The sequence below is a fragment of the Lissotriton vulgaris genome, chromosome 3_1, assembly GCF_964263255.1.
Source record: "Lissotriton vulgaris chromosome 3_1, aLisVul1.2, whole genome shotgun sequence".
In the NCBI taxonomy this organism is placed as follows: domain Eukaryota; kingdom Metazoa; phylum Chordata; class Amphibia; order Caudata; family Salamandridae; genus Lissotriton; species Lissotriton vulgaris.
In genome coordinates, this window is record NC_141689.1 from 715,823,583 (window position 1) to 715,849,544 (window position 25,962).

Below are 25,962 nucleotides of genomic sequence, written 5' to 3' on the forward strand. Positions count from 1 at the left end.
ACACATGATGGTTTAAATGTATTGAGTTCGCCGTGCTTCACCGTCTCATTACTGAGGAAGGCCGAGTGCCGAAAGCGCGTTTTTGTGAGAATTAAACATCTGTGAACTTACCCTGGGAGTGCTGCTTCTGTTTTCCCGTGTCATTGCGGGGAGGGATTTCTGAGCCGATATTGTTGTCGGGTGCACCCCCGACTGGCAGGCACCAGCCAAGGAGTGCGACAGGCAGGTGCAAGTGGAATATATATATATATATATATATATATATATATATATATATATATATATATATATATATATCCACTCATTGCTCAGTGACCCAAGGACACAGCGGGGATTGTTGAGGGAGCCCTTTATTCACTGAAGGTTGCGCAGCATAATGCATTTCGGCGTTTCCGCCTTCCTCAGACGCCGCTCACAACTTGTAAGGTGCCTTTTTCCTCCTTGAGAATTCTACGGTGCTCCCTTTGTAGAGAGCACAGCTGACCCTGCTTGATTGGATACAGCTGCAGTCAAGTCTGAGACTACAGCTACCAGCATGCAGTATCCTGGTAAGTGCAAAGGCAGGGTTCACATTAAGCGCTGTAAATACCGTGTCAAGGGGGGCAGTGTAGCGGCAGGCATCTTTCATTAATTACAATGTCCGGGTTCCCTCAAGTCCCCAAACGCCCCATCCACGATTGCAGGACACGTCGGGCCATAGAGAAATCTGTGTTCAGTCTTCTCCCCCGTGTAGTTCAGTCTGCACCCGGCAGAAAACCCTGTGTGGCCCGGTCTCGTGGAGGTCCTGGGTATTCAATACCTTGAAAGAGCAGAGTTTGTTGCCAGTAAACTCCCAGGACACTTGAAAGGGCGGGTCCTTGTACCGCGTTCTTCTGGCTTCACGCGGAAAATATGAAGAAAAGAACACTCATTGCTCAGTGACCCAAGGACACAGCGGGGATTGTTGAGGGAGCCCTTTATTCACTGAAGGTTGCGCAGCATAATGCATTTCGGCGTTTCCGCCTTCCTCAGACGCCGCTCACAACTTGTAAGGTGCCTTTTTCCTCCTTGAGAATTCTACGGTGCTCCCTTTTTAGAGAGCACAGCTGACCCTGCTTGATTGGATACAGCTGCAGTCAAGTCTGAGACTACAGCTACCAGCATGCAGTATCCTGGTAAGTGCAAAGGCAGGGTTCACATTGAGCGCTGTAAATACTGTGTCAAGGGGGGCCATGTAGCGGCAGGCATCTTCCATTAATTACAATGTCCGGGTTCCCTCAAGTCCCCAAACGCCCCATCCACGATTGCAGGACACGGCGGGCCATAGAGAAATCTGTGTTCAGTCTTCTCCCCCGTGTAGTTCGCTGCAGATATATATGCAGCATTCAAATACAACTTCGCTTTTCCCCGTAAAAGCTTTCTTTGTTGGTATGCATGTCATCAATTGTGGTGGTGCTGCCTAACGGCAGGATAACCGCTTCTAAATTCGTGCTCAGTGGGGTGCCCAAACAATAAGCAGCACTCGAATACAACTTCGCTTTTTCCCGTAAAGAGTTTCCTTTATTGGTATGCATTAGTGAAGCCACGAAAAGCGTCAGGCTGCGGGGGTATGCTGCAAATGAACTCCGAATTGATGACATGCATACCAATAAAGAAAGCTTTTACGGGGAAAAGCGAAGTTGTATTCGAGTGCTGCTTATTGTTTGGACACCCCACTGAGCATATATATATATATATATATATATATATAATGCTCCAGCTGCCAAAAACAGAAGGCCCAGCACTCGTGTTAGCTTAATCCCAGTTAGGATTTATTCGTGCAAAAACATTTCAAAACAGATGCGTTCAGCCGTAGCTTTCGTCAGTGTCGGCTAGCATCATTAAGGCGGAAGTTAATATTTGCAAATAATGATCAAAACAAAGGAAGGACCTTCACATTTGCATTTCAATCGCCATATTGGAATGTGCAATAACCATCCTAGCAGTTCATTTTCGCTGTTTAAAATAAAGAATGCGATACATAATTCATTAAAGCTATGATTTCAGATAATCCAATCATGAATATATATGATTTCAATATTTACAGTGAACTCAACATATTTACATAGAGACAAATGCAATTTGTAATTATTAAGCCCTGGATGGGCTGGCATTGGTTTACACAGTGAAATGACTTCTCTTTGTTAATACCTTTTGTATCAAAAATAATAGCCTTCATATATTCATATTCTTATCTCTGTACATAAATTACAATACGTTCCTCCTAACTCATATGTTGTCTAGTTCAATCAATTCTTAGCTTTATTCGATTTTGGTTTAAAATCATAAAAGTGTACAGTTAAAAACAATCATAAAAAACTTAAATACATTAAAAACATTGGTCCAAACTGTGGGAGTAAGTTCCTTATGACAATTCATAATTTTCCATACTTGTGGCCAATGTGCATTGTTACGGGATGATTGAAGGAGGGAAGGCCACTGTCACTCAATGCGCAGAAGCTTCTACCCCTCGAGTAAATTGTCTCTGCCTTTAATCTTGGTCGAGGGATGACTGCCATGCTTGGATTAAAATCGTGTAGGTCCCATATGTATATAGGGCCTTTAATCTTGGTCGAGGGATGACTGCCATGCTTGGATAAAAATCGTGTAGGTCCCAGATGGATATAGGGCCGTCACCTTCTTGGGGATGCAAAGTTTGGAGGTAGGGTACAATTAATCTACTTCTAAATCTTATTAGAACCAAGTCGCCGGCAATGTCTTTTTGTAGGGGACCTAACCAGCCCACCCTTCTAACAGTCATGATTGTACCATCAAGGTCTGGAGGCAAGGGCCTATTTTTAGTTAGCCAGTACGTGACTTTATTTAGTAGGTCTTGTTCCCATTCGATTTTTCCGTGTTTGAGTGTTGGGACTCCCGCAAGGACACACACAAAAGGTGCAGCCTCCGGAGGTAGCTGTATATGAGTTGTTTTTATAAGGCTTTACTCTAGTAGCAGTGTATTGTGGTAGACCAGGTTTGGAGTAGACTTTAGGGGCAATTGAGGGTGGTGAGTTAGAGACTAGAGGGTGAGTTTGGTCATTACTGTTTTTTGCAGGTGGCAATGACACTTCGGTTGTACCAAGTGGGTGGGAACAATTTGGTGTTACAATTTTTTCAGTGGGAGGTAAGTTAGCCTTAATACTTTTCTCTATTCCCAGCAGCCTATCCTCTAGAGTGGTAATTTTTTCAATCAGCGGAGAAATGATTGATCTAACCAGTTCGATCTGAGACAGAAAAATCAAGTAGAAAGGAGGTGCTGGTTGGTCTAATTTTTCCTCCGAGTTTAGGGGGGGATTAGCTACGGTCGATGGAGGACTAGAGCATAGTTTTTGTAGTTTGGGTTTGTTCCCTATGGGATTAACCCCATCCCACTTCCTTTTACTGGATGAGAACTGGGGGAAGTACTGTATTTTGCGTATTTGCATTTTTGGGTAATGAAGGGTGTACCAGTGGGCTGACGATTGGAGTTGATATACTAGATCTTTTAGCGGGGCAAGGTGGGGGACTTTTGGTTTCATTTCTATCTTCTACAGTCACATACCTAGTTTTGCAAAGAGAATTTAACTCGTCCAGTAGCGAGAGGTTTTGCGCTGTACTATTCGATTGTTCGGGAGAATGCATGGTCGGTGTGCAAACTGGCAAGATTCATTCGTGTTAGCGGTGGACGGAGATGACCTACCATGATCTTGAGACCCAGAGCGTGAGCCTCTCTGGCTAATAGGTTTCTTAGTATCCTCCTTGCGAGTCATGATGGGGTTTGCTAGTGTTAGAATATTGCAATAAATAGGAGAAATTCCCTTGAGCAGAGAGTTAAATCATAAACTTTATGTGCAAAAACAATTACAAAATTCACATATAGAGCAAAAGACCACAATTTATTGATCATACAATAATTAAAAAAGTGGACAATAAAAACCATTTAACACAAATTAAAATAATTTGAACCATAAAAAAACTTTAAAACACATGAAATTCAATATTGACCTGCAAAATTGATACATAAATACAGAAAAAAGTGAGACATTAACTTGTACAGTACTAAGCGTATATTCAAACTCTATTCCTGACACCAATGTTTTGTGCACAATAATACAGTATATCAACAAAGGTGTCAGAGTCAAGAATTATACTGGAGAATGCGTCGACGCGTTTCGGTGGTTTCTCTCAATTCTATCCACGTTTGTCAAGACTGAATAATATGAATAATATCTGTCGTAGTTCAGGGGTCAATATAATCTCCCTTTAGATCCACTTTTGGGTATTATCAGATTTCCATTTTTTAAGATGTATTCTGGGCCGTGAATTATTGGCTTCATGTATCCTTTTTAAAATTGTGTCTCTTTGTTAAGTTACAAGTAAAGTATCCTGATATTAGAGCGCTAAACGTTGGCAGTGTACATATCCAATGATTAAGCCTCGTAGAATACTTTCCTTTTCATTAAAATAGGGAACCAGGGGCGCTTACGTCATGTCCTCGTGGTAGAAACGATTGTTTCACTGTATAACCGCAAAGGACTGCCTGCTTCTCTGGTTCCGTGGCGTTCCCAGAACCAGAGAAGCAGGCAGTCCTTTGCGGTTATACAGTGAAACAATCGTTAATCATTTTAAAAAGGATACATGAAGCCAATAATTCACGGCCCAGAATACACTGTTTTCTGTCTTTATGTATCAATTTTGCAGGTCAATATTGAATTTCATGTGTTTTAAAAGTTTTTTTTATGGTTCAAATTGTTTTAATTTGTGTTAAGTGGTTTTTACTGTCCACTTTTTAAATTATTGTATGATCAATAAATTGTGGTCTTTTGCTCTATATGTGAATTTTGTAATTGTTTTTGCACACAAAGTTTATGAAGCGGGAGACGCGAGGCGTAGAAGTAACCCCCGGTGTCAAGGGGGAGGGGCTGCTGCTGCTGCCGGTCTCTGGAGGGATTTCTGGGCCGTGTAGTCCTGCCCCCACTTGGATTGCCCAGGTCCACCGGTCACACGAAGCGTCTCCCGCGAAGCGGGAGATGGGAGGCGTAGAAGTAGCCCCCGGTATCAAGGGGGGAGGGGGGCTGCTGCCGGTCTCTGGAGGGATTTCTGGGCTGTGTAGTCCTGCCCCCACTCGGATTGCCCAGGTCCGCCGGTCACACGAAGCGTCAAGTTCATAGATGTGTTAAATGTCAGTCCTCTCATTACTAACCCAGAAGTGAATAGAGCTGCTCAGAATTATATACATATGTACATGCTACAAGTGAGTTACTAGCTCTTCCCCAGCGTCAAGCCATTGGGTGACTTCGTTTGGAGGTCGATAATATATCTGGACTCCAGACGCAGCAACCTTTTCACCCTATCTCCTCCCTAGATTTCATTGGGGATACAGTCTAGACAGAATAATTGTAGGGGATTTCTGTTGCTGTTGTGGTAGCTAGCAAAGTGGCGGGCTACGGGGTAGTTTTCATCCCTATTTGCAATTGCTCTTTGGTGTTCCAATATACGCATCTTGACAGCGTTGACTTTGCTTCCTATGTAGTGGTAGCCACATGGACATTCTAGGCAGTACACTACATGTGTTGTAGTACAGGTCATGAATTTTGTAAACTTGGTACGAGACCTTTTGTCGGAGACTTGGTAAGACAGGATTCTTTTACTGATGCTGCATGCTTTGCATTTCCCACATAATATATTTTCGAGGCACTTAACCATACCTGAATTACGGAAATAAAAGTGTACTTTTCATATCAGAGCAAAGAAAATTTGTCGAAAACAGAACATTAACTGCTGCTTTAAATCTGACTTGAAAGCACAAGTCCTTTTTCAATGTTTAAAATCACGTACTTCAAAAGCTGACGAACCCACCGTTTGAAAGTCCGCATGTGATTAAGACTTGTTTGAGTGAGTTGAAACGCGTTATGCCTATCCTGCCTCGAATAAAGGAGTGAAACTAGCACTGTTGGTGTGGCCTGTCTCACGTTGCAGAGAGATACGTGTGTCTTGTGAAATATATATATATATTCAACAGGCTCCACAACTCCATACGGCGAGAGTTCCACAGCACCAGGTACATTATTGTGCAAAGCATGGGCAGTCTACTCGTTTCGGCTTATCCGCCTTCAACTGGACCATAGAGTCCTGCTGTCTAGATCGTCTATTTCAAGTGAACATGTGCAATTAAATCCCTTTGTTTGTTTCTACTGTTTACAACATACTGGACTGCTGACCCTAATTTTATACACAGATATGGAGACATACAGGCGCCATTTCTTACTCATGTTTGTATCTGTAAAGTATATTTCACTGTTCATTACGTGGAAGTAAGGGGAAAAATACATGAATTCATAGTTGCTCTAGGAGAAGATGTAAACAATTGAATATTGTGCAAACTGCTCCATCTTTCTCTCTCACAGGAAAAGGGGAAGTTTTTTTTAACCACATGGCTGCTGCGGGGATTTTTGCCCTGTGTTGCAGGTCATTATTTCCCATTGTTCATGACGAGCTCAGCTCGTCATCAGCACACGACACCCGTGGGTGATGACGAGCTGAGCTCGTCATCAGCAGCGAAAGGGTTAAAAAGGACAGATTTAAAAAATATATGATGACCTTTTTGGATGTAAAGTGTGTTTTGTGCTAAACATTTAAAATGAGCATTCATATAATGCAAACTCAATAACTTATTATTTTTTTATTCAAATTGTAAAATTTCATTCAAATTGTAAAATTCCAAAATTAGTATACTTGTTAAATAATTGCTATAACATTCAGCTTACTTGTATGGACATTTACTTCAAGTATGTTTTTTAACCCCTTCGCTGCTGATGACGAGCTCAGCTCATCATCAGCCACGGTGGTCGTGTGTGGATGACGAGCTGAGCTCAGCATCTAACGCGGCTTTTTGAAAAAAGCCGCACAGCGGAAAAATAACCGCTGCAGCGATGCGGTTAAAAGAAAATCCAGCGCCGAATGTCACTGCTGCCCATTTTTATCCGTACACTTCAAAGTGTCTATCTCGTGGAAGGAACAGAGAAACTGCTTCGTAGTTTGCACAATGCTCCGTTCATATTGCTTTTGCGAGGTAACGCTTCTGGCAAAAGTGTAGTGATGGAAGGCTGGTGGAATGTGAGCCCGGGTATGATGGTTAAGGTTTTGTCTCACAGCTGCATCCTTGATTCTCAGTAGCTTCCCAATTACATGCAAAGTGTGTCCGAATATATATTGATGTCATAGGGACATGGGTTTGAGCCATCAGTGGGAAGATCCAGCAGGCAGCCCTTTTCCCTCTAAAAAGGACTTCAAAGAAGCGTAATGGAATATGGTTAAAATAAAATAAAATGTTTGCAATCCATTAAGGACTCCTCTCTGTCTCGCAGTTATTCCATAAATTCAGGGTGGGTACACTCCCTGTCAAATCGTTTTCACACAAATGCCATAGCCCATTGGATAATAAATGTTTATTGTGCCCGAGCAGGTTGAGACAATTTCCCACGTTTTATTTGTTTGTCCAGAGTATAAGCTCCCCAGGGACAAATGGATAAAGGCAATTTGTTCCAATATGGGTACAAGATCTAGTGCTATAGCTCTTCGAACATGGAAGACCAGCACACAAGAGCCCACAGCGATAGCCATGGCTAAACTTATGAGCTGGATGTGGGGGATTCGAGCTAAAAATCTGCAGAATTAGGAATTCATATTTGATAATCATACTCATTGAGAACCGTGATTACCCTTGCTGTTTAACATCCTGTATTATTGGGCTATGTCTGATAGTAATTTAAATTATGCTCTCTCCCATCTTGCAAAAACATTGAAGTATTATGGTGAAATGGAATTATGTACATGAATGTCAGCTAAGCCAAGTAGACAAGAGTGATGTACTCTTCATACTATCTTATCACAGTAACACATATCAATTTTACTAACTTTAACATTTTACATGAACGTTTTAATCTTCTTTTTTATAATGCACTGTATATATAGCCAAATTGCATATTATCTAATGTATTCACTGTTTTAATTCTGCACGTATATCTATTTTAACTCTTTAATCAAAATATAATATTGTCAATATTATTTTGTCTTTTATGATCGGAATGATCGAAATAAAGACTGTTTTGACTTAATATTTATGTCCTAGTTAAGACTGAAGAGTACTGGGTTGATGGTTACTTGTCCCGTGGAGGAAAAAACTAGCTAACGATAATTTGACATAGGCATCTCCTCATGTAATAGGATCCCCTTGTTACTTGATTCACTTGAAAGATAACAGAGAGGGTATAGTCCCTACTCACCCCTAGATTCTCAACTTGGTATGTTGGGTTTGAAGGAGGGCCAAGCTGTTTTGGCCAGATAATGGCATGTTCTACCTAGAGGTGGTCCCTTTTTGCGTCCAGTGGTCAATAGCTAGGAGGCAATGGCTGATGGGGTTTTAAGTTTTAGGATGATTTATGTTTCTTCTGCACAGGTGTTGTAACTGACCGTGGAGAAGGTGAGCTCGGGTGGTGGATTTAGACAGATTTAAAACAGGAGAGTGGCAATGGTGTAAACTTGAGGGACTGCAGCTGTCGAGGGAAAACATGCAGAGCAGAAAAGGTGAAGAGTTTGTTTTTGGGGAAAAAAGCAATCCAATGAATAACAGTAGCCCTATTGTATCCTATATGCATTTATATAGCACGCAGTACACCTGAAGAGCTGTTGAAGTGATTTACAATGAGTAGTTTAAGTGGGTTCTATATCAACTACTGCAAGCTTCTTATGTCTCTGTGGCCCTTGTGGCGGGTGGGGGGCGCTAAGGGGCCGCAATCCTAGCTAGCAAAAGGTTTACTGATGGATAATGCTGAGAGATATGGGGTATTGTGGAAATTCTAATAATCATGCATTGATTACGCTTATCGTACTGTACAGGTTGATTCCGGATGACGCAGATTCCATATATAAATTGTCTGTCCAGTTAGCTAGAGTTTCTAAATTTATCACGTTTGAAGATGATTTCAACTTTGCTAAGTCTTTGGAACTAGCCTTCAGTCAGCCGAGGGGTATCCAGAGAAAACCTAAAGTGGCAAAGGCTATTAATAGATTATACAATGAGTTAAGTTTTAATTAAACTTGGCGAATGCTAAACCCCTATCCAAAACAGTTTCTTCTCTGCTCGTTTTCAAACCACCTCAAAGATGATTTTCTTTCTTTCTTATAGTGGACTCCAAATCTAAAGCCATAACGTAGCATATTCCTAATTATTTTTCAGACACACAGTTAGCAGCCTTGAAATTCTTCTACCGTCGTTAGCTGGCCCGTCTTATAGGTGGTCACTAAATACGTTTTTATTCTCAAAAGGCTAACTTGTTAAGGAAATTGGGAGCATAACTTTTTATCTTGAGGAAAAAACGCTCCTCATCATTGAAACATGTCTGGTAGGGCCTATAAAGTGTCAATGAGGGTCGAGGTTATATTTTTCAAACCATCTTCAAAAAGATTAAAAACAATAATAATTTCACAAAAGCTCTGCAACCAGCCAAGATTAGATAAAATAAGTTACATGATAAACAGAGCTATTTAGAGAGATGGCTAAAAAGGAGCACCTGAGTCTTTTGTTTGCAAAGGAGTTTGTTAGAGCTTAATTAAGATCAATGCCTTTGTGAAGAAGAATTTAGATGCGTTATGGGCTAGGACTTGAACTGTTAGAAATAATGTAAAGATCCCAGAACTGGAATCATGGAGGCAGATAGTCTGGCAATTTATTCTATATTCTATAGATATTGCATCCTTTCCTAACAAAGATAAACACCTAGAGGAAATAAACTCCTTCTGCGCTATTACACTGTTAAATGTGGACTGGAACATTTTCACAAAAAAATGTAGCCTCAAGAATATCTGAGGTAATTGCAAATTGAAAGTATATCAGAATGGGTTTACACCAGCTCCTCCGTTATAGTCAAACACACATTTTTTTTATTTAAGCTACCAACTATTTTGCTGTAAATAAGATGCATTGAGTAGTGCTTTTTATGGACACGGAAGAAGTGTTTGACTTGGTAAGTTTGAAATTTTTGTTTTTATGTTTTGGAAGTAATGGAATGTCCTGACCAACTCAGTTCAGTTGCTCAAATATATTAGGGGTCTATGGGGCACCTTGTGCCAAATGGTAGAATTTCTGCTCCAATAAAGATCTCTCATGATACTAGGCAAGAATGCCCCCCTTCCCCTCTGCTTTTTGCTATTTTTGATCAAACCCCTTGCCTGTGCCTTGATGATATCAGGTGCAAAGGTGTGGAATTTAATAAAATATCTACTTGTCCATGGGGCAAGTTGCTTCATAAATCTACTTGTCCTGTAACAAAATCCACTTGTCCCTTTGATGCCATGTGGTTTTGCTACAGATAGTGGCTGCAATCTCACTGTATAGGACCTCTAGTATAGCCTCTCTGATTGTGCCAGGGCTCATGCCGTGGTGGTTTTTGAATGCTAGCAATCCTTTTGTGTTGCTGCGTTTCTGCGGATCTGCATGCTGGGACTGGGGGTAGTGACGAGCGGTGGATCCAGGGTTGGAATGCCCTTTGTGGCTGTGGAGATCTACTGGCTTGCTTGTTTTAGTGGTTTTCAACAACTCTTCTCTAATCTTTTCCCATGCAGAGTTGGGAGAAGAGTGCTTGATGGGAAGGTGACCTTGCAAACACTCGGTTTTTCGCATGAGCAAATCTACACATGCAGATTTGCTCATGCTAAACTGCAGTTCAAGGATATTTTCCGGGAGTGCATTTCTTGCCCTACTTCTGTAGATTCTTGTGAATTCATGAAAGCTATATAGCTGCACTTAATGCAAGGACATATACCAGGGGTGCACTTTTTAGACTTTCTTTAGTAATAGGGCCCCATGTTTGGTCTGGCGTTGACCACAATCTTTTGTGTTTTAAAAAAAAAAATTCTCCCTCTCTCTGTATTGGTCGGCTTCGCTGTGGGTGGAGGAGTTGGGCTCTTTCACAGGGAGTATGTTGGCACACAGAGTGGTTTTGTTCAGTGGCAGTAACTGATGTGGCAGTGTGTGCTTTTTTTAGACCATTTTTTTGTTGTTACTTTTGCCAATGTTTGTTATAATGGTGAGAGCCCGGCAGCTCTCACATCAAGAAGGCTTTATAGAAACCCTGCCAAAACAAGTCACGTATTGGCAAAACTAGAGGGCTGACCACTAATTTCAGACCTACCGGCTTTGCCATTGCTTGTTTGTTTTTATGTTTCTCATGATCCTATTGAAGCTGGTTACACTGATTTTCCAATTTGAGTGTGTTTGCAAAATACTAGCATGCATCAACACATTTTACTAAATGATGCTGCAAAGAAACGGTAACTGAAACTTCACAGTAGTTTAGCTACATTTTTTTCCCTACTTTAATTTTTTTAGGAACATTTTATATTGAAAGTAAAGAGTCATTCGTCTTGCTCTCAAGCTTCTGCAAATATTTGCATCCAATCAGAGAGAATTCTGGGAGCATTATGCATAGCCTCATATTGCTAAACTTTGAAACCGTGAGTACACATTTTTATACTGTAACCACTGTCAGTAGTGCAGTCCGAACTTACATTTACTTAGAGCGCTCACCTAATAATAAAGGATTTCAATTAATGAACCATAAATACAAGTGTAAACAGGATTAACATAGGCACACAAATAATAACTTAACTTGTCCTTCCCTGGCCCTTAATGTGCTCCTGCAAGCTGGCAGCCAAAGGGTTTGTGCTGCAGGGGGTTGGGCCTACTTGTCCCAAGGACAAAATACACATTAAAACTTGTTGCCCTTGACCCCAAACAATATGTCCTTGGCGTCGGGCTATAGTAATTCCACATCCCTGCAGGTGCCCTTCAGGGAGTTTTTCCCCAGTCTCCTGGACTTCAGTTATGAGCTGACAAGTTGGTGCGATATCTTCAGTCTGTTCCAGATGTTATTAATAAACGTTTTGATCTGCTGGCATCCTTTTCAGCTCTTGGTACGTATAGACTAAATGCTGCTAAAACCGAACTGCTGGTATTTAATGCACAAGTGAAATAATTGCCTCAATTTTTGCAATTGATTTATTAAAGGACTACAGTAAGATACTTTGGGATTAGAGTTACATGGAATTTATATAAACTGAACTACTTTCCTCTTATCAGTAGGATTGAATCTGTTTGATAGATGGCACGACTTAACGATTTTGATTACAACTGAGAGTGCAGATGGTAAATAATCATGTTTAACCATTATTCATTTTTTTGTTTACCACAATTCTTGGGCATTTAACCATTTGAAAACAAAATAATATAAGGATTACCGGTTTCATTCGGAATAAAAATTAGCTGCGGATAAACTAACAAAAGTTGAATCAGGGAGAAGGGAGGATGGCCTTCCCAGATTGGAAAGCGTATTTGGCAACTTTTTTAATTGCGCATGCTAGATTTCATAATACCGCTAATGGTCAAATTTTTGATCATTTGTATTTGGTAAAAATGCCTAATGGTGCCTTTCACTACCCAAGCCCCATTGCCGAAATCCAAAATTGGTTAGATATCCGCTGATATTTTTCTTCAAACAAAAGCAAACACAGTTGTGGCGGTACCTAAACATTCCCTCCATACATGCTGCAATTCCTCTTAAACCTTTATGCCTTGCAAATCTTCAGCAAACAGTTAGGAGATGGGAAAGAGCCAGCTTGGGAAAATAAGGTATTGGATTTGAATAATGAGGTAATCTATTTTGAGTCTGTTGAGATTAGGTTTCCCTTATCCCAAGCAGAGAATCTTATGTATTTGCAAATCCAAACTGTTCTGTGAAAATTCCCCACACTTCGTAAAGGAGCTTCAAGGGAAATGGGTATTGAATATTGTTCAGTGGAAAAAAAAGTAACCACTGGACTTTTGCCTAGGGTATGTTGGAACCCAGCTCATAAATTGTTTCAATTTGAGCAAAGCAGGTTGGTAGAGTCAAACTTGCATACGTTTACCCAATAGGAATAGTTAGAAATGTCGTCTTTTAATTATCAGGCTCTGGGGTGGGGGGTGGCGGCAATTGTAAGTGCATGCAGTTGTATGGTTAGTGGTTAGTTTATTATACACCTAAGAAATTGCATGACTGGAATGAGACTATCTCTGACAGATGCTCAGGGTAGAGTATGCCAGTTACATAGAAGCGTATAGTCTGGGGATGTCAGAACTTATGGGAATTTTGAAGCAATGCCATCATGTTCATTCGAGACCCACCAGGAACACCAGTATTCCCTGACTAACAATCTGTTCTCGTAGGCAGCTCTAGGCAATTGGGATTAAGGACCAGAAGCTTGCAAGCCTGGTATTTTTAGCAATTTTGATAGTTTGTTCACTGATTACTAGTTATTGAAAATCAAGTGAAACACCAGACTTTCAAATGTGGCCTAATAAACTATATGCAATTTACAATAAAACATTTTTATATGCTAAAAGGATAGGTGGGGAGGAAGTTTTTAAAGATTTTTAGATTATTTATGCACTGTTTCTAAAGCACTTTATGGATCTAATTAACTTGGATAACATTGTGATGTATTGGTTATTTACTATTGATTATCAAGCACTGTGTTAATGTATTCCTGGGGTTGGTAGCTGTTGTTTTAATCTAGAATGTTTAAAAGAACTACACTATGCACTTTATGTGCATTTCCAACAGTGACTCAGAATTGAATAGTGCACCTATCTAAAACAATTTTTATGTCAATAGTAGTATTTAGAATCTTGTATATTTTTCTGCTTTGTTCCACTAAAAAAAAAATTAAGAGTAGCACACTCTTTGGAACCTAAAGTCACTGCTCAATTGCTTAAATCGGAGGTCAAAAGTCATATATAGCATTAGAACTGTGTGGAGAACGCACCTCTGCGCTCTGGAACATTCTACTCTTGTCCACTTAAATTAAAAGGAGTACAGGTAGTCGGAGGAAAAACAGATCTGTTTATTCATGCTTAAGCAGGTGCAAAGCCAACAAGGAAAAACCCTGTTCCACAAAGGTATTTCCTTCCAGTTCTATATACAAATAAATAGCTAACAACAATACATTTTCAAGATAAGTAATCACAGATCATCACTAATTGCAAATTGAATAGAAAAAAACCTAGTGTGGCTTTCCATCTCGGAGAAGCACACATGATTTACAAAGTAGCACAAATGATTAACAAAGATACCGGGACAGCTAAATCAATGGGAGCTTTGCAATCGCAAGCTCACAGACGCTATTTTCGTCGCTCCTCTTACAAAGGCACCTCCAGTGGTAATTCCTCTGACAACCCCTCCACATCTTACAACACTCCCACCCAAAACTCATTTACCAGAGGTTATCAAAGAGGAGGCTACAGAGGTAATAATAACAAGGGTCGAGGCAAAACCAACAATACTCGTTCCACCTCCAACCCAACCCAATGAGTTCCCCCCACTCCCCCTGAACCATTCCACTCCAATCAGGGGAAGATTAATGCAATTCCTCGAACAACATTACTACGGACAAGTGGGTAAGACAAATCATTCAATCAGGCTATTGTCTAGAACTCACCTCTACCCCCCCAAACATACCACCCAGACAGCGCCCAACGTCTCAAGAACACTTATCGCTGTTAAGGCAAGAGGTAATTTCCCTCCTACAAAAACATGCAATAGAACCAGTACCCCTGCATCAGCAAAGCACAGGGGTTAACTCCCTGTACTTCCTCATTCCGAAGAAAGACTGTTCTCTCAGACCCATCTTGGATCTGAGACCCCTAAACCTGTACATACAATCAGACCATTTTCTCATGGTCCCACTTAAACAGGTCCTTCCTATGCTCACACTAGGAGACTTCCTTGCCACTCCAGACCTCAAGGACGCCTACTTCCATATTCCCATTCACATCTCTCACAGGAAATATCTCAGGTTTGTAATGGACGGTCAGCATTACCAGTTCAAGGTACTCCCATTTGTAGGGTCTTCACCAAATTTCTAGCAGTAGTTGCAGCTCATCTAAGAAGACAACAAATTCACGTCTTCCCATACTTGGAGGTCTGGCTCATAAAAGCCAAGTCATACAACCAGTGTGTACAACACACTTCAGCCACCATTCAACTACTTCACAACTTAGGGTTTACCATAAACCACGCAAACTCTCACCTACTACCGACCCACATACAATGGTACCTCGGTGTCACAATAAACACCTCAAAAGCATTAGCATATCCCAGTCTACACAGGATAGCAAGCATGCAAACCCCCATAACAAAATTCCAGCTGCAACACTCTCTTCCAGCTCGAGTGTTCATGCAGTTGATAGGGTTAATGGCCTCTTGCATATTTATAGTATCTCACACAAGACTCCAGATGCGTATCCTACAGGAATGTTTAGCACAACAGTGGAACCAAGCTCAAGGCCAGCTAACAGATCTGGTGTTGGTGGACAGCCGCACCCATCGCGGTCTGCAGTGGTGGCACACCATAAACCTTTCAAAAGGGCAGCCTTTCATAGAGCCGATTCCCCAGATAGTGCTAACAGCGGACGCATCGCTCTCCGGCTGCGGAGCTCATCTATTACATCACACTATACAGGGCATGTGGACACCGCAACAAAAGTTGTTCAGCCTAAATCATCTGGAGTTACTAGACATTTTCCTAGCGTTAAAAGCATTCCAGAAACATACAGGCAAAGCTATCCTAGTCCGCACCGACAATATGACAGCAATGTACTACATACAGAAACAAGGCGGGATACACTCCATACATCTCTCTCAACTAGCACAAAGCATGTGGAAATGGGCAATTCTTCAGAACATTTTTCTCCTAGCCCAACACGTTCCAGGAGTCCAGAACAACATAGCAGATCTGTTAAGTTGTCAGACGCATCAGATTCACGATTGGGAACTTCATCCGCAAGTTCTGCAACCATTTTTCCAGTTGTGGGGGCAGCCAGAGATGGATCTCTTTGCCACACACGAAAACGCCAAATGCCTACATTTTGCCGCCAGATATCCACACCCATTGTCCAAAAGCAATGCGATATGGATGAGTTGGTCAGGCAAATTTGCGTACGCTTTTTCACCTCTCCCACTCATTTCACTGGTGGTGCGCAAATTGCAGCAACACTCACTAACTCTCATCCTAGTTGCTCCAACTTGGGCCAGACAACCTTGGTACACCACATTACTGGAACTGTGTAGTCCCGCACCAAAAATTACACCTTTCCCCACGCCTCTTAACCCAGAACCATGGAGTGATCAGACACCGGACCCAGCACAGCTCAACCTAGTGATCTGGCTCCTGAGGTCTTAAAGTTTGCCTACCTTAACCTTCCCCCTGGTTGTATGACTGTTATCAAAGAAGCTAGACGCCCCACCACTAAAGCTTGCTATGCAGCAAAGTGGAAAAGATTTGTCATATACTGCAACAAGAACAACCTCAATCCCTTAGATGTGTCAATCCAACACATCATAGGCTGCCTGCTACATCTCCAAAGGTCTAATCTAGCATACCCATCTATTAGGTTACACCTTGCTGCTATAGCAGCCTACTTACAAAACAGACAACATTTGTCACTATTCAGAGTACCTGCCATCAAAGCCTTTATGGAAGTACTCAAAAGAATAATTCCATCCAGAGTACCCCCCTCACCTGTGTGGAACTTGAATATTATTCTCACAAGACTAATGGGTCCTCCATTCGAACCGCTGCACAAATGCAAATTGCAATTTCTCACATGGAAAGCCGCTATCCTAGTGGACATTACTTCCCTTAGTTGAGTCAGTGAGCTACAGGCACTTACTATTCAAGAACCATTTTTACAACTCCATCATAACAAAGTGGTTCTCAGAACAAATCCAAAATTGCTCCTAAAGTTATTTCTCCCTTTCATTTATGGCAGCGGGCAATATATATCAGACACATTTTTTTTAATACGTTTATTTATTGAGTTTTACAAAACTAAAACTAACTCATACATATCATTAACTGAATATGTTCACAATGCTTTTACTGGTTAAATACCTTGGTCTTATTTGTTACATTCTGGATAAGATGTTTAAGCATGTAGGCATATTGATATGGTGTGCGTATAGGGTTAGGAGGTGTGAGATGGCAGAATGATGGGAAGGGAGACGGGGTGAAGGCTGAATGTGGAGCTGCGAGATTAGGATTGTGCAATTGTATTGGGGTCTCAATGAGGAGAGTATTGGCCATTCGTCTTGGGAGGTGGGGTTCAGGATTCCGCAGCTGTGGATTATGGGTAGCCCTGTGGGATTGGGTCAATCAATCAATCAGGAGAGTTGTATCTCCCAGCTTTTGTCTATTGGGCGATGGTGAAGCCTCCTGGAATATTCTCTGTATAATGCTACTGCCTCTGCCCAGCAGGTGAACAAGTTTATCCTTTGATTCGTGCTGGGCAATTTCCAGGCTAATGTGATAGTTTTCTTGGCTAATCTAGAAAGCGTGTGGCCGTTTTAGGTTAGTGTGGTCTGGCATTTATTACTTGGGCCTCGCCTCCCAGGATGAGGTGCCTGGGATTCACGTGAGCCGTTTCAGTTGGGAGTGTATGGTAGCCCAGTATGTGCATATCTGTGGGCAGTCTCACAGTATGTGCCTCAGGCCTGCCCTTGGGGCACTACATCAGGTGCACATGTTTGGCTACATCTGGAAAGCTGCTGGCTGACTGACTAGGGGATAAGTATGCGTTATGGAGTATGTAAATTAGATACATTTTAGATGGGTGTTGTGGGATACTTTTTGCGGATAAGCTAGCTGCCTACAAAACTCTGTTTCCCTTATGACCCGCAGGGGCTGCATGTGGACTAATCGAGCTGAAGTAAGCCAACTAATTAGTCAGCGGTCAGTGCCCATAGTATGAAGTGTTTGCATAAGCTGGTGCATAAGTCGCCCGGCTAGGGTTTCAAAAGTCATTAATTAATTAATTAATCAATCGGGTATAGGTCTCCCATTGTGGCCAGTCCGGTTGCTTCATATGCCTGTATCTGTCGACTGAATAGATGACCCCTGTCGACTGAATAGATGACCTCTCTGAATCAGGAAGCTGAGCAACGGAGTAGCTGGAGCATATGAAGAATATATCTCAACATTGTTATTGATAGTCCTGAACATTCAGGTTGGTGACCATTGTGATTTGTCCTCTGATGAGACCGACAAATAAATACAGGTCAAAATGCCAACACTTCTCCTCTGGTTGATTTGCCATTAAATCTTGTAAGGAGATACTGCATGCAAACCGATACCAACTCATACTTCAACTGTTGAGAATTATCGTACAGTCTGGGGTTTTATACAGTGTCTTTGGGAGTGGTGGGGTTTAGTGGTAGAGAGTATGGATAAGAAAGTTTCTCATTGACTACAGAGATTTGTAGCCAGCCTCATGAAGTAAAGTAGAAGAGCCATTTTGGATGCCTTGGATCCAATTAGAGCCAAAATGGAGCTGTGCTGAACCTGAAAGTCCCGTAGTGCGACCAAGCACCACAGAGAAATGGAACATGTTTTTGGCATAGTATTTTAGGATCTTAGTTGTTGAAGCAGGATTTAAACCCCGTGTTGGATGACTGGTCTTTTGCCATAGACTGGGCACTTGTAGGAATTTCAAAAACACTTTTGTATCCCAGTTCTTTTATTTTTTCAGTTTCTCTAGCATGTAATCATTGCTCTTGTTTAGCAGGACTTGAATGGAGCTCAACGCCTTTTTGCACTTTTAATGCAGCCCTTATAGTTGCAGGCTTTTTGTTGATTGGTGGTGTGACATTGTTCTGACAGTGAGAGGTATAAAATATTAATTACCGTATTGTAAGGAATCTGCAAAGGTACAACTGGCAGTGTTCAGTTACAAGTTTGAATTAGTTATTAAGTTGTACGAATTTAAATTTCAAGACAGATAACTGTGTGAGCGTGAATGTTGCAATGCGGGGTAACCGTCTGAGGCAACCTTCTTCTAAATAGGGCAAACCAAACTAAATTCCCAAGTTCATTGTGACATTTGAATGGCAGCCTGTTATGTCGTTTAGTGCTGTGCATGCAGAAAGCTTTTCATATCATACACAAATCTGAAGAATGATTTTGATTGTGATATCTTTTTTTGAAATATTGGTGTTTGAAGATTTCATCATTTTCTCTTGTGAGGATAATTGCAGAGTCTAGGCTGGTGTAGATTTCAGTTAGCTTTTCTGTGAGCTCTGCACTCCTTGTTCAAATTTCCTGGATGAACCTTAAGTGTAGGGTTGAAGCTGTTGGAGAAAAATGAGCTTCTTCCAGGAACTTGTGATTGTGCTTCTTGTTCCTATTCAGCCATACTGAACTTCGTGCTCTTTAGAAAGCATACCACTTATGACAATTCTCCATGAGCAATACATTATTTTGCAAATTGTTTGGGGTGATTGCTTTCCACATGGCATTCTTGCAGTTCAGGAGTTGGAGCACAGTATGCAGACAGAGGGAGACTTTTGGAACTTGTGTAAAATCAGGTCAATTTTATTTTGCCAATGTTATACCAGAATTTTAATTTGGAATACTCTGCTCTTCCACTTTTCCTCAGATCATGATATGGAGCAAGTTCAGGAAGGTTTGGGCTCCAAAGAATCACAATCCACCCGCCGAAGAACAGTAGAAGAAGGCTTATTTCCGGTCATTGGTATTCTTACTCTAAGGACTTGGTCTGAAGCTGGAGAGGCAAGTTTCCTGAATTTGACCTGCACGGATAGTTAAGCTGAAGTCTGATGGGGGTTGTCTGTTTTTCCTGCTGGAGAAATAGCCACTGGAAGGTTAGTGCTTGGAGAAAACCCTGTCATTCCAGATAGATCATTTAGCCTGTGGAGACTCCCCTGTTAAATGGAAGTACTGGAAATAATGAGCAGACTTGAATTGCTGTGTGGAAACGCATATGGCAGACCCCCCAGGATATAGCGGCATGGATTAGCAAATTTAGCGGCACAAATATAGAAATTTAGCGGCACAAATATGGCAATTTAGCGGCATTTGTGCGGAACTTTATTTTACGATAATCATTCATTTTCAGCCTTAAATCAATGGAAACCTCCCCGCTCCACCGCTCTTACCTGCACGGGCTCCGGCTGCTGAATAGTAATTCAGAATTCCATCCTAAAACATAGTGCCTCAAGAATTAGGTTTATTTATGCGCCAGTGACATATACGCAAAATGTTAGCCAAGTAAAAGATAACCACCACAAGTTGCAAAAACAAGTATTACAAAAATAAATAGATCACACTTTTAGCGTTGTTTGTTTTAATTTGGTCATCTGGTAGTTTTAATTGGTTGTTCTCTTGCTTTTTTTATTTTGAGTTTAATCATAGGTATTTTTCTACGTCTGCACAATATTTATTTTGGAAATATCCTATTGTGGGCACTAGATACCATACCACAGCAACTAAACTAATCCCTTCTAAAAAACATACTGACGATGAAGAATGCACTAATTTCAGGACTATTAAAAAAGCATCCCTTAATCTTGCTTAAGCTAACATCTGGGCAATAGTGCCAATAATAAAATCAAGTAAATCACTACAAGAGTACACTTTTTTGCATTTTGTCATATTTAGGTAAGAACAAGAAGTCATTGTTAAACTGGATGTCTAGAGAGAATGAGGACCATCTTTCTCTAACATGCACAGGAAGCAAACTAAAAAAATACAAAATATTCAGAAAAACGCTTCCAAGAATCGTAATTGGACTTATTATGCTTTTTCTCACCTCTCTAATGCCTGCTTCTGCTACCCCCCTAGTATCGAAATATTCTACCAATCTGGTTCTAAAATGCAGCTTTGTTTTTTAGCGTGCGTTTCATTTTTCGGTATACTTATCGCTATTTGGCTTCTGCACATTTTCTGGCACAAATGGTTTATTCCTAGCAGGACAGAGGTCTAGAATCAATGGACATGAAGGAACGATTTTAGTTCTTTTCATGCCCCTTACCTAGCGCACTGAACCTCTGCCTCTGGTAACAGATCTCTTCCACAGGCTGAAGCTTTATCAGCAGCAAGGTGTGAGATTCCCTTGGAGCAATGTCCAGTCATCGTTTTCCAGCACCGTTCTAAAGCAACATGCTGACTGTACGGGTGAGACCTGATCGTCTTGGCTATGACTTTTCCCTGTGCTCACGAGCTGGAATCTTCTTTTTTAACACTTTCCCAATAATACGAACGCTCGGAGCACTCGTAGCTTTCACAGAGTTTGCCGGTGAAGCACTACTTTAATTTTCTCTCGACTTTCTTTCAACTACGTTAAGGAAACAGGCAGCTATTACGGCCGTGCAGCGCCACCTACACGTAGTGACGTGTGCGCGTACGGCCAATCAAGTGACACCATTATTTTGTCTGTCTGGTGAAGGCAGTTTTTAGCGGCCAAAAAGGTAAATTTCGCGGTCATCGCGCTAGATCGTTGATTTCGCGATTATTTTGCGCATCGCGAAATCGCGAAATGCTGGAGGGTCTGATATGGGGCACATTAGGATGGAGTCCGCCCGCCATCCCGACGTAAAACGGGACCGCTCACCATAAGGGTGGCGGTCCCATGGGGTCCATTAGGATGCCCACTTCAATGCACAACCGTGCGGTGCCTGTCACGTTGTACAGTGAAGTGCAGCGGGGTACCATAGGTACCCCCCATGCGCATCCCCCAAACCCCCTGGAGTCCCTGGGGGCCCGCAACGGGCCCCCACAAGACATTCCTGCAAGCATGTCCCCGCCTTCACCCTAATATGCATGGCGGTGTCTAACAGACACCGCCACCATATGAAACCCTTTTACGCCTGGTCAACTCTTTGACTGGGCGGAAAAGCGGCTGACGGTCTTTACGTCCGCCGCGGTCCCCCCTGCCATAGTAATATGGCGGGGGGGAAATGAGTGGCGGGCGGGGAAGGATGTCTGGCGGATCGACATCCTAATGGGGTCCATAGTCTTCTGTGGACTTGTTTCTCTTCTTTGAAACATTTTCTTCCAGGTGTATTATGATGCTTCAGGGTTTCTGCATCTAATTTAATATTCAGCGATTGCCCCACTTTGAATCTCAGTGTAATCTTGTATTTGGAGTCTTTCACATCGCGAAAATTCATATTTTAATTTTCAAGTCTCTATCAGATTGCATGTATGCATGCAGTCTCCTTTCGTAGGTTTTGCTTTCTTTCTGGTCTTTTGAGGTTCTCTGTTAAGTGCTACCTTGTAGTCTTTAAAGTATAGTGTTTAAATATTTTCTTTCAGAAGAAGACTGCAGTATCTCAACAGAAAACCTCTTGGCCCGACATCCAAGTCAAAATACTATAAGAGAAAGTGTGGCTTAATCCTTTAGAATATACAGGTATTGGTCACGAGGGTAGATGTTTTTTGAAGAGTTTCATTTCGAAGAAGGCACTGGGTTGGAACTAACACCTGAACTGAATATGCTACATGCTAAAGCTGTCTTGCTTTAGTAAATTTTCTCTTAAAACTGCTTTAGACTCCTGCTGCTATAGGGCTCCCATCCCAGATTTGAAAACCAATAAAATGTCCCACAAGGAGGAAGTTTTCAGCTGTAAGGTAATCAACCTCACATAATAAGTACAGATAGTATTGAATGCCCTTGGACTGAGGTTCTCCTGTGAATAATCTTGGGGCTCATGTGCCGTCTCTTTGGCTTTAAAAACAAAAAAAAGTTTTTCCTGAACTATAGTTGAACATAATTCTGGGCAAATATTGCCATGGTCTCTAGCCCCCTCAGCTAGAAAACGTTCACACACAGCCTTTTGACATGTATCTCAAATAGTAATGTGTGGGAAATGCAATGTGACAAAAGGCCAAAGTACCTGTGATCTCAGTAGTAACATATAGGGAGGGTTCTACCATTCATCTGGTGTTTCCAACTTATTGTCCCTCCAGGTGGTCCAATGTTTTTCCTCGTTTTCTTAGACATTCCTTTCCTTCATATCACCCTTTCAATTATAATGCACCAAAGCAAGCCACATCTGGAGTTGTCCTGAATGGGCACTAGTGTAGTAGCCCATATTTTTGCAGTGTCACTCCATGCTATCATCAGCCACATATTGCCCAACATTATTCTATATTTTGTTACTTTAATGTAATGTATGAAATATGGCTTATTACAGACCAAACTCAAACTGCGTGCCTGTAGCCATGATCAGCTCTTGAGGAGTCTCTGCCCCTCAAGCACACGCAAACTTCAAAAAGCTTTTAGGACTAAGTATTCCCACATTGTGTTGGAAAGCGTTTCCTCCTGTAGCCCACTCCTAATGCACTTTGGATCAGGAACCAAGCCCATCAGGAATAGTGCGGATCTATGATTATGTTCTCTTTACAATATTGAGACGCCAACCTGAAAGAAACACGTTAGTGATGGATTCCTTACCTTAGAATATCCCCAGGTGTCATGGTGGATCCAGAAAGTTTTTCGTCAGCAGTACCCCTGCATGTTGGTAGGTGGTGTTGTGCGGCTCCACGTCCATCGCTGGCATCGTAAGCGCCGAGATGACGTCACAGAGACTACTTAGGCACCACCCATGCACGCTGACGTCAGTTCTTTCTTTTTCTGCGCCAGCAAGAGCAGATCCGGTTAGAGCACGTACCCTAGTCACTTTTTGACTACCTTTTTGAGACTTTTGTCTCTACTTCTTTTGAGTCTTTGACTCCTGGTCCGCTTAGGGATGCCTGGGTTTAAATCCTGCGGGGCCTATCACCGTATGATGTCAGTGGCCGACCCCCATGGCATCTGTCTCTACTGTCTAGAGCGCGACTATGACTCCCGGTTATGTTCCGACTGTCTGCCCATGGCTATGAAGGCTTTGCTGGAGCAGTCCTGAAAGCTGCTGGAGGCCCAGCAGTAGTCTCCGTGCCGTTCAAGGTCCAGGAGTCCCTCGAGGGATTGAACGCGGAGCCATCATCATCGCTCTACGGGGTCGAAGTCTTCACACTCTGAATCGGGTAAGAGACGTCACAAGAAAAAGTCGAAGAAGCTTTTGTGCTCTCCGAGGTCCCCCCATCGGTCTCCAGGCGCGAACCAGGGGGCATGGGGTACTTCCCCCCGCGGCAGTGTTGGAGCCTGATAGTCCCACGGCCTACCCACTCCGGCCCAGGTGCAAGAATCTCTTGCCGCCATGGACTGCCTTTTAAGGCCACGGGCTACCGCCGGCTCGCATTCGACCCCGCACTCCCAGTTGAGGGCCCTTGCTTGCTGCCGGTTCCGCCACCGGGCCCCGGCACCGCAAGGTCCTGTGCCATCTGCTGCTCTGTTCCCGGCGCTGCAATGGGTCCCGTTCGTCCCTCTTTCGCCCTTGCCCGGGTTTCTGGACAATTTTGCTCTGGGTTGGGACCCTAATTGCGACATGGAGCCGGATCGGCGCCATTCCTGGCGCTGTTGGACCATTTGTTTTCCCCTGTCCCTTCCCCCACTGCAGCAGCCTGTGCCTCGGGCAGTGAAGGAGGGGGACGAATGGGAAGGGTCTGAGGAACCTCTTGCATGGCAGTACAAGTCTGAACAGGAGGGGGCGGAGGAATCTGAGGATGCAGGTGGCCTTGACCTCTCCTCTGAGACTGGTTTTCCGTCTCCTCCTGTCATGGAGAAGGGCACCACATATACTGTGGTGCTCCGTAGAGCAACTGAGGCCCTTGACCTTGATCTGCCTACCGTCACTCTCAAAACCAACATCCTCACTGAAGTTCTTCAGCCGGTGACAAGTTCTATGGAGCCTCTGCTTCCATTCAATGAGGCCTTAACGGATGTTTTGATGGGCACATGGTCTAGACCAGCCACAGAAGTTCCTGTAGATAAGAACGTGGCCAGGCGTCATCCCCCGGCACCGGGTGATCCTGCCATTTTAACGAACCACTCAACTCCGGAGAGCCTGGTCCCCCATGCCTCCACTTCCCAAAGTGCGTTCCCTACCGCTCCGCCAAATAAGGCATCAAAGAAGCTTGAGCAGTTTGGCAACAAATTTCCTCTGCCAGCTTGGGCTGCGGTCAGTCAACACTGCATGCCTCTGGACCGCTACTCTCACGCTGTGTGGGACACGGTGGCTCAGACAATGCCCCAGTGTCCGGAGGAGGTTCGGGCTGTACTTTCCCAAGCTGTTGCGGAGGAGAAAGAAGCACCAAGTTCGCCATCCGGTGTGGGCTGGACACTGCGGACTCTTTGGGTAGGGAGATCTCCAAGACAGTGGCCCTACGTCGCCACGCCTGGCTGCGGTCTATTGGGTTTTTAGGGAAGGTTCAGTGCTCCCTCATGGACATGCCTTTTGATGGTACAGAAGTAGGATGTGGTTGTTATTCCCACTGCTTTCTGGTCCCCAAGAAGGAGAAAGGGGGCCTGCAACCCATCATGGACCTCAGGAACGTCAATCGCCTCCTCCTGAAGGAGAAGTTCAAGATGTTGACTCTGGCTCAGGTCTTGTCTGCCCTCGATCCTGGAGACTGGATGGTAGCATTGGAATCGCAGGACGCATATTTTCATATCCCCGGCCTGTTGGTCTACTGCGGTTCACAGTAGGCCTTGAGCATTTTCAGTTTGGTGTGCTCCCCTTCGGCCTTACCAGTGCCCCTCGGGCGTTCAAGAAAGTGATGGCGGTGGTCGCAGCTCTCCTGCGCAGATCAGGGGTTTCAGTCTTCCCCTATCTCGAAGACTGGTTGTTGAAGGCGTGCTCGCTCCAGACAGTCGTTTCCCACCTCCAGACTATGGCATTTGCTGGGATTCTCCATCAACGTGCCGAAGTCGCACCTGAGTCCCTCTCAGAAGCTCCCCTTCATCGGAGCGGTTCTGGATTCGGCGCGGTTTCGGGTTTATCCTCCCGAGCAGCGAGTCCGGGATATTCAGGCTATGATCCTGATCTTTCAGCCTCTATCCCGGGTTTCAGTCAGGATGACCCTTCAGCTCCTGGACCTAATGGCCTCCTGCATCCTGCTAGTGCAACATGCCAGATGGCATATGCGGGCTCTGCAGTGAGACCTGAAGTTCAAGTGGGCACAGCATCAGGG

The 25,962-nt window shown here is 43.1% G+C and overlaps 1 protein-coding gene across 7 annotated transcripts in view; it reads left to right on the forward strand.

Annotated features, from left to right (window-relative positions):
- Positions 1-25,962, forward strand: part of APC (APC regulator of Wnt signaling pathway) — an 831,398-nt gene that overhangs the window by 22,888 nt on the left and 782,548 nt on the right. For 3 of the 7 annotated variants that reach the window (XM_086961019.1, XM_086961023.1, XM_086961027.1), the window contains exon 2: positions 19,526-19,751. The exons of 2 other annotated variants lie outside the window; for them this stretch is intronic. The gene's annotated coding sequence lies outside the window, so the exon portion shown is untranslated. Of the gene's footprint in view, positions 1-19,525; positions 19,752-25,962 lie in introns of those variants that run through there. 2 more of the 7 variants (XM_086961024.1, XM_086961020.1) reach the window with 2 other exon arrangements.